The 7,443-nt window shown below is 35.3% G+C and overlaps 1 long non-coding RNA gene across 1 annotated transcript; it reads right to left on the reverse strand.

The window, feature by feature from the left end:
- Positions 1-3,017: 3,017 nt before the first annotated feature.
- LOC104216313 (uncharacterized) lies at positions 3,018-4,004 on the reverse strand. The gene is made up of 2 exons (XR_708448.2): positions 3,495-4,004; positions 3,018-3,346 (listed from the first exon to the last, which is right to left on the reverse strand). It is a non-coding gene; the product is annotated as an uncharacterized lncRNA (long non-coding RNA).
- Between the last annotated feature and the right edge of the window lie 3,439 nt (positions 4,005-7,443).

A 7,443-nucleotide genomic window follows, 5' to 3' on the forward strand; every position in this document is an offset into this window, starting at 1 on the left:
TGCCTTGGGTGTTTATTCATCTGCTCTAAACTTTGATTCATAAATCAACGGCCTAAGCTGATATTGATAGCCATCCCTGTCCTTTATGTAATGAGTTTTTGATGAGAAATGAAGATAGTCCTGGCTTAACATCATTCTAATTAAAATATGTTTATCCCTTAGAAAACCAATGCTACATTCACCTTTAATACCGCATTGAATTGGTATTAACTTACGCAGTTGTTGAATTTCTAGGCTTCCATAAGAACATTTGCCAACTATTGCATATTGTAATCCTTCGATGATATCCATCCTTTCTACTTCTGCTTCTGTGAACTGAATAACATGTTCTCCATTCAATATTGTAGGTGGACGAATAGGAATTGGCTCAATTTCCTGTTGCTCCTGCATTGCAGCATTTAAAGTGAAAGGTTTCAGAAATTTGGAGTAATCCATCGGCTGTTTGTTGTTATTTGTGTTCCCTGATGTTTGTGCAAAGTTTGAAGGAGGTTGTTTAGGCAGCGCAGCCTCCAAATGTGGCTGGCCACCTGCCTGTGTGTCTATTACAGTTGTAATTCTTTAGCACTTTACTTGCATGACACAGGTGCAACAGCTTTGCAAGAAAACGATGCTACTGTAATTTGAACTAACTTCACTTTACTTACTGTATGGCTGTGAATCTAATTTCACAGTCCGAAATGAAGCTTAGAAATCAAACCAATCTTAGAAGAGAAGAGAACACTTTCACGTTATCAAAATAAGCTATTGTGCTCAACAGTAGTGCTGGAATTAGCTGAAATGCTAAAATTGAAAGAAGAACACTGTCTGCTACAGTAACTCGTGAAAATGAAATTAAGATCTACAAAAATTGACTATAGATCTGAAGTTGAAACCAATTAGGTATTATTCGTAAGGAAATTATGTATCTTTTGACACCAAGATTGGTTAGTTCCACCACCGGATTCCGAAGTTATGACCGAAAAATGATGACGAAATTACTATTCCTTCTCTTCCTAGAGAGAAGGCAGAATGCAGAACCAACTAGCCGTTTTTTTCCTTCTCGATCTCGCTGTATTTCAGTGTATTCACTGTCTTTTTTTCATTGTATTTCATTGAATTCACTGTTTTTTTTCATTGTATTTCAATGTATCTCGCTGTATTCTATGTATTTTATTGTATTCATTATCTTTTTTTCATTGTATTTCAATGTATCTCGCTGTATTCTATGTATTTCATTGTATTCACTGTCTCTCTATATTCCATGAATGTATTCATATGTTTTTTTAATTAATATAATTTATGTATTCAGATGTATTATATAATTTCTCTGAAGGTTGCTATGTTTTTGGGGTATTTTTCGGTTGAGAATCTTTGTTATAACTGGAAATACAAAATTTGTGTGTTATAATTGAGTTTGTTGAGTTATATTAGGAGTCTATTATGTTAATTGATTCACTTTCCATTTAAAAACAGTGTAATCCCATGTTTCACGTCGTGAATACAGTCGAATACGGTCGAATACAATATCTATCCAATTGTAACCCCATGTTTCACGCCATGAATACACTCGAATACAAAAATCTGTCTAGCTATAATCCTTTGTTTCACGCCTAGAAATGCTACTGTATTCATGAATACAATAGCTTAAATATATTGAATGCACTCTAAAAAATCTCAAAATATAGCTATAGGAAGTAATATAGTAAATGGTAGCTACAACTCGCTAATAACCACTAAAACACAGTGATTTCTGAAAGTTTAAACTATCTAATTTTGCTGCTATCCATCTCATAAAGTAATGGGTTGAGGCAACATGAGCAAAATATTCATTTTGGGATAAATTTCACTTTCGTCCACCCTCACCATATTTATAATACAAGAATGATTTAGCTTGTCAAGTAATAAAATAAATACATTATTGAACATTTAGCTATATTAAAGTACTACAATAAAGTTTCACAATCCGTAAGCAATTAAAACATAATGGTATATAAATTGAATATACCTAAAATGCCCACAACTGTCGATATGTCCGAGTGGTTAAGGAGACAGACTTGAAATCTGTTGACTCATAATAACAAGTTCTCTCTTGTCCAACCTGAGGAGTGATTGACATCAAAAGGAACTAAAACAACAACAAAAACTACGAGGCTCTAAGCAAGTTGGGGAAATTTTATACTTTTTCCTCTTACCTCCAAAGTTAGGAAAAAGAAAAGAACCTTGGAATGGAAGAAGAACTGGACAAGGTGGACGGAGGGCAGAGGCGGACCTATGCTATACCGAGAGAGGTCATCAGCATACATGTATATATTTTTAGATAATAGTGATATATCAGTAGTGGCCATCTAGATACAAAGCGGATTTTGGTTGAATCTAAAAGTGCACCCGACCTTTAAGTCCTGGGTCCGCCTCGGTGAGAGGGAGATGACAAAAGCTACTATGACAGAAAAAATTCAAAGGTTTCTTTTATAATAAATTGTTATGATTCTCGGACCTTTAACAACTAGAAGGAGCAATAACTTCTCGTGATTAAAAAAAAAAAAACAAAGAAGAAGAAGAAGAAAAGAGTCCAAGCACGTTTAAAGTTTACTACAAGTAAATTGGGCAAGATTTGCAGTCAATTGTTATCATCAAACAAAGACTAGTGCCATACACGAGTTTTGCCTAATAAGAATATGTAAGCGTGCAGGATGATTATATTAGAAACTCATGAGCTGACATCCATTGTTACATTCATCTAGCTCAGATACTTAAAAACCTCATCCATTAACATTCAAAAAGGGTTAAACATTGCTAGATCAGAGGTACTAAAACTCTTGCAACTTCTTGTTGTATGGATTTAGAGGATAAACCTAGGAAGTAATTAACTACATGGGCACCATGCATGCATATTCTAACTATAGGTTCATTAATTTACTAGTTGTGGAGTGAGGTAAGAGCAGATCGCATGCCAACAATTGCAGACACACAAAGAGGCGGATCTAAGATTTTTATAATATGGGTACACCACTAAATAAAAAAGAAAAAACAGTATTCAATGGGAATTAATCCTTGCTCCTCTAGGTAATTAACTCAACATTTAACCAAGTGCATCATTTAGGTTCTTTAGAGCATGTGTGCAGCAGACTATTAATATTAGATCAATTCTAGAAAATATGTACATAAAATATCTAGTTTGACGGAGAGACCATGAGTTCATGTGCCCATAAAATGAGCTATAAATCCACCCCTGCAGACACATCAGTTCCTAACTTAATAGCCTCTTGAAACTGCACCTCTTACATACTCATGAGCTTCCTTCACATTCATTTTCTTTGACATTTCATGCTCATGAAATGTTCACCATTCAGGACTGCAGCCAAATGCACTATCAAATCAAGAAATTAAAGCATATTACATTCAACTCAGCAGGTGTAGAACTAAAATGGATATTCCTTCTAATCTTTCCACAAGGACATGGAATCAAGAAATATACAATAGCAATCAGCAACGAGGGAAGAGAAATTTAAGCTTACCAGTTCCTTTTTTGATTTGGTCCATTATTCCCATCTGGATTTGGTCCATTAACATATATAAGGAGTTTGGACATGATCATAAAAACCACCATGTTCATCACAAAAAGTGTCTCATGTGATGACTTGCTCTAAGTGCTTCATAAACCTCCTTCACTAGCTTCTGCCCATTAGAAACATCATGAGATAGCCTGTTTGGTTGTGTTGGACGACCAGGAATTGAAGAGAATTAAAACATTTCATAACAACTGCAAACAAAAACATGGACATTCATAACAGTATCTAAGGGACAGACATTGTGAGTGCTTGTTCAACACAATGAAAGAATGGAACCAGTTTCTCCAGAGTGACCAGGATCTGGATCCACATACTAATTAGCATCATCATATTGAGACAGTGACTCCATTTAATTATATTTGGATTCACAGATTTCTTTATCCATCCAAGCAATCATTTTTGATAGGCTGCCGTTGCTGCCCGTGAGTGTGCAGGAAAAGAGTAAAAAAAAAATACTACTCGTACAGAAAAATGGAAAACAGAATGAAAGAGTGTGCAGGAAATGTTGGGGATTTTAAGAATAATGAGGCTTAAATCAGGGTGAATGGGAAATGGAAGAAAATGAAATTTTTAAGCGAAATTTTAAATTTCCCCCCTTAGCAAAGGGATATTGTCCCATATTGAAAAAGGAAGAGGTTTTTTATGGATATATAAGCAATTGCTTTTCTTCTAGCCCTTAAAGAGTTGAGAAGAAGGCAAGCCTCGCGCTGTCGTCGTCGCTCGCTCGGCTTCGGCTTCGGTCAAATGATTGATTGATTAATTTTTTGGACCAAATTTATTTGTTAATAGTAAAATATTAACAGAAATGTTATTAAATATTCGTTTTAATAACAGAATATTAATATTAAAATAAATATTAATATTAAATTCAATCCGTTTTTCAGTTGTGTAACTGAAAATTAAACTATCCTCTTCAATTTTCCCTCTTTATTATTGAGTAAATAGCCATGGAATTTATGTTATGGCCGTTTTGCATAAACAACCATTCTGAAGAGTTGCACCTCTTTAGATTTCAGCCCAACTTTGGCTATAAATACAAGTCTATTCTCTCAGAATTTTCATACAATTTTCTGAGTTTCTCCTCCTTCTTCTGCATTGTTTTAACTTCAAAGAAAGCAACAATAAGTGTGATTTGCCACCGAACTTTGTGTTCGCTGAAACACTAGGGTTTGAAGTACCACTACACCAGTGTATAATTCGTTCTATCATGGGAGGAAATAATCCATAACTTTGGGTATTAGGAGAAGATTAAATTCCTTAAGGAAACACTGTGAATTCAGTGAGCTCGGATTAATTTTTGTTTCGTTTATATTTCTGTTTATGTTATTTTTTATTTTCTAGAATTATTTTACAAATACAGTTTACTAACAAGCGTAAGGAATTTAGTTTGTATTCTGTATTTGTGTTATATTCACTGTTTTGGAGTTTAAAACCTTTGTGGTTTTCTACTCCGTTGGAGATTAAAATCTACGTAATTTTAACGTTTGTTGTGTCATGCTTTTACAAAAATGACTAATGATAACGGGAACCAGGCTGTTCCAATGGTGACTGTCAATGCATCAACAAGCCGAACACCGGCGTTGGCACCGGCGGAGAAACCCGAAAAAAATTTTGGGTTAGATTTCAAGCGGTGGCAGCAGAAGATGTTCTTCTACTTGACTACTTTAAGTTTGCAGAAGTTCATCAAGGAAGATGTTCTTGTTCTGCCTGATAAAAGGCCAGAGAATGAATGCTTTCTCGTGATTGAGGCGTGGAAGCATTCTGATTTTCTGTGCAAGAATTATGTTCTTAGCGAACTGGAGGACGATTTGTATAATATCTACAGTGGCATGTCAAAAGAAATGGACTGCGCTTGAAAAAAAATACAAAACTGAAGATGCCGGGTTGAAGAAATTCGTTGCCGCCAAGTTTTTGGACTACAAAATGGTAGATAGCAAGTTTGTTAATCTCAAGGTCTTGTCATCAATGAAGCATTCCAAGTAGCAGCGATGATTGAGAAGTTGTTTCCTTTGCGGAAGGACTTCAAACACTACTTGAAACACAAACGCAAGGAGATGTCCCTTGAAGATCTCATTGTTCGATTGAGAATCGAAGAGGACAACAAAGATGCTGAAAAGAGAGGCCGTGGAACCTCAACAATAATGGAAGCAAACATTGTTGAGGATACTTTTCAAAATAAGAGAAAGAGGAAGCATGCTTCTGGACCAAAAATCAACCCAAGAAAGAAGCGGTTCAACGGAAATTGCTACAACTGTGGAAAAGCCGGGCACAAATCTACAGAGCGTCGCGCTCCGAAGAAAGACAAGAAGAAGGGTCAAGTAAACATGGTTGAAAAGCATGAAGATGTTGATGACTTGTGTGCCATGCTTTCTGAATGCAACCTGGTGGGAAATCCTAAGGAGTGGTGGATTGATTCTGGAGCCACTCGCCATGTTTGTGATACTAGGGAAGCCTTTGCAACATATGCTCATGTTGGACCCGAAGAGACTCTTTCTATGGGAAATGTTGCAACCACCAAGATTGAAGGATGTGGGAAGATCTTTCTAAAGATGACTTCTGGCAAGGTGGTGACTTTGAACAATGTCCTACATGTTTCCGAGATGATGAAGAATTCAGTCTCTGCTGGACTTCTTGTTAAGAATGATTTTAAGTGTATTTTTGTTTCTGATAAGGTTGCAATAAGTAAGAACGAAATGTTTGTAGGAAAAGGTTACCTCACTGAGGGCTTTTTCAAGCTGAATGTAATGGTTGTTGAAAATAATAATAAAATTTCAGCTTCGTCTTACTTACTTGAGTCAAAAGAATTATGGCATATATGTTTGGGGTCATGTTAATTATAAAACCTTGCGAAAAATGATTAATTTGGAAGTATTTTCTAAATTTGAATACGACAAATCAAAATGTCAAATATGTGTGGAATCTAAGTATGTTAAACATCCTTATAAGTCAATTGAAAGGAATTCAGATTCTTTAGACTTAATTCACACAGATATTTGCGATATAAAGTCAATACTATCTCGCGGTGAAAAGAAGTATTTCATAACTTTTATAGACGATAGTACTCGATATTGCTATGTTTACTTACTTAATAGTAAGATGAAGCAATAGATGCATTCAAGCAATACAAAAATGAAGTTGAAACGCAACTTAACAAGAAAATCAAAATGATAAGAAGTGTTAGGGGTGGTGAATATGAATCTCCTTTTGAACAAATATGTCTAGAATATGGAATTATTCATCAAACAACGTCCCCTTACACGCCCCAATCCAATGAGATTGCATAAAGAAAGAATCGTTCATTAAAGGATATGATGAACGTATTATTGATAAGTTCTGGTTTGCCACAGAACTTGTGGGAGGAAGCCGTTCTTACGGCTAACCGAATACTAAATTGAGTACCCCATAGCACAACACAATCCATTCCTTATGAAAAATGGAAAGGAAGGTAGCCCAACTTGAATTATTTTAAAGTGTGGGGGTGTTTGGCAAAAGTGCAAGTTCCTAAACCCAAAAGGATAAAAATAGGACCGAAAATCATTGATTGTATTTTCATAGGATATGCGACCAATAGTAAAGCATATCGATTTCTGGTTCATAAATCAGAAAATCCCGACATTTATAATAATACGATTATAGAATCAGATAATGCTGAGTTCTTTGAAAATATATATATCCATATAAAAAGGAATGTGAGTCAATTGGTGAAGGATCTAAACGACCCCAGGAAGAACCAAAAAAAAGTACATTTAATCAGGAGGATCCAAGACGTAGTAAACGTCAAAGAATGTCTACTTCATTTGGACAAGATTTTGTGACTTTCTTATTGGAGAATGAGCCTCAAACATTTAAAGAAGCTATGTCTTCTTCAGAATCATTGTTTTGGAAAGAGGTATTC

This window comes from Nicotiana sylvestris, chromosome 10, assembly GCF_000393655.2.
Source record: "Nicotiana sylvestris chromosome 10, ASM39365v2, whole genome shotgun sequence".
NCBI classification, from domain to species: Eukaryota; Viridiplantae; Streptophyta; class Magnoliopsida; order Solanales; family Solanaceae; genus Nicotiana; species Nicotiana sylvestris.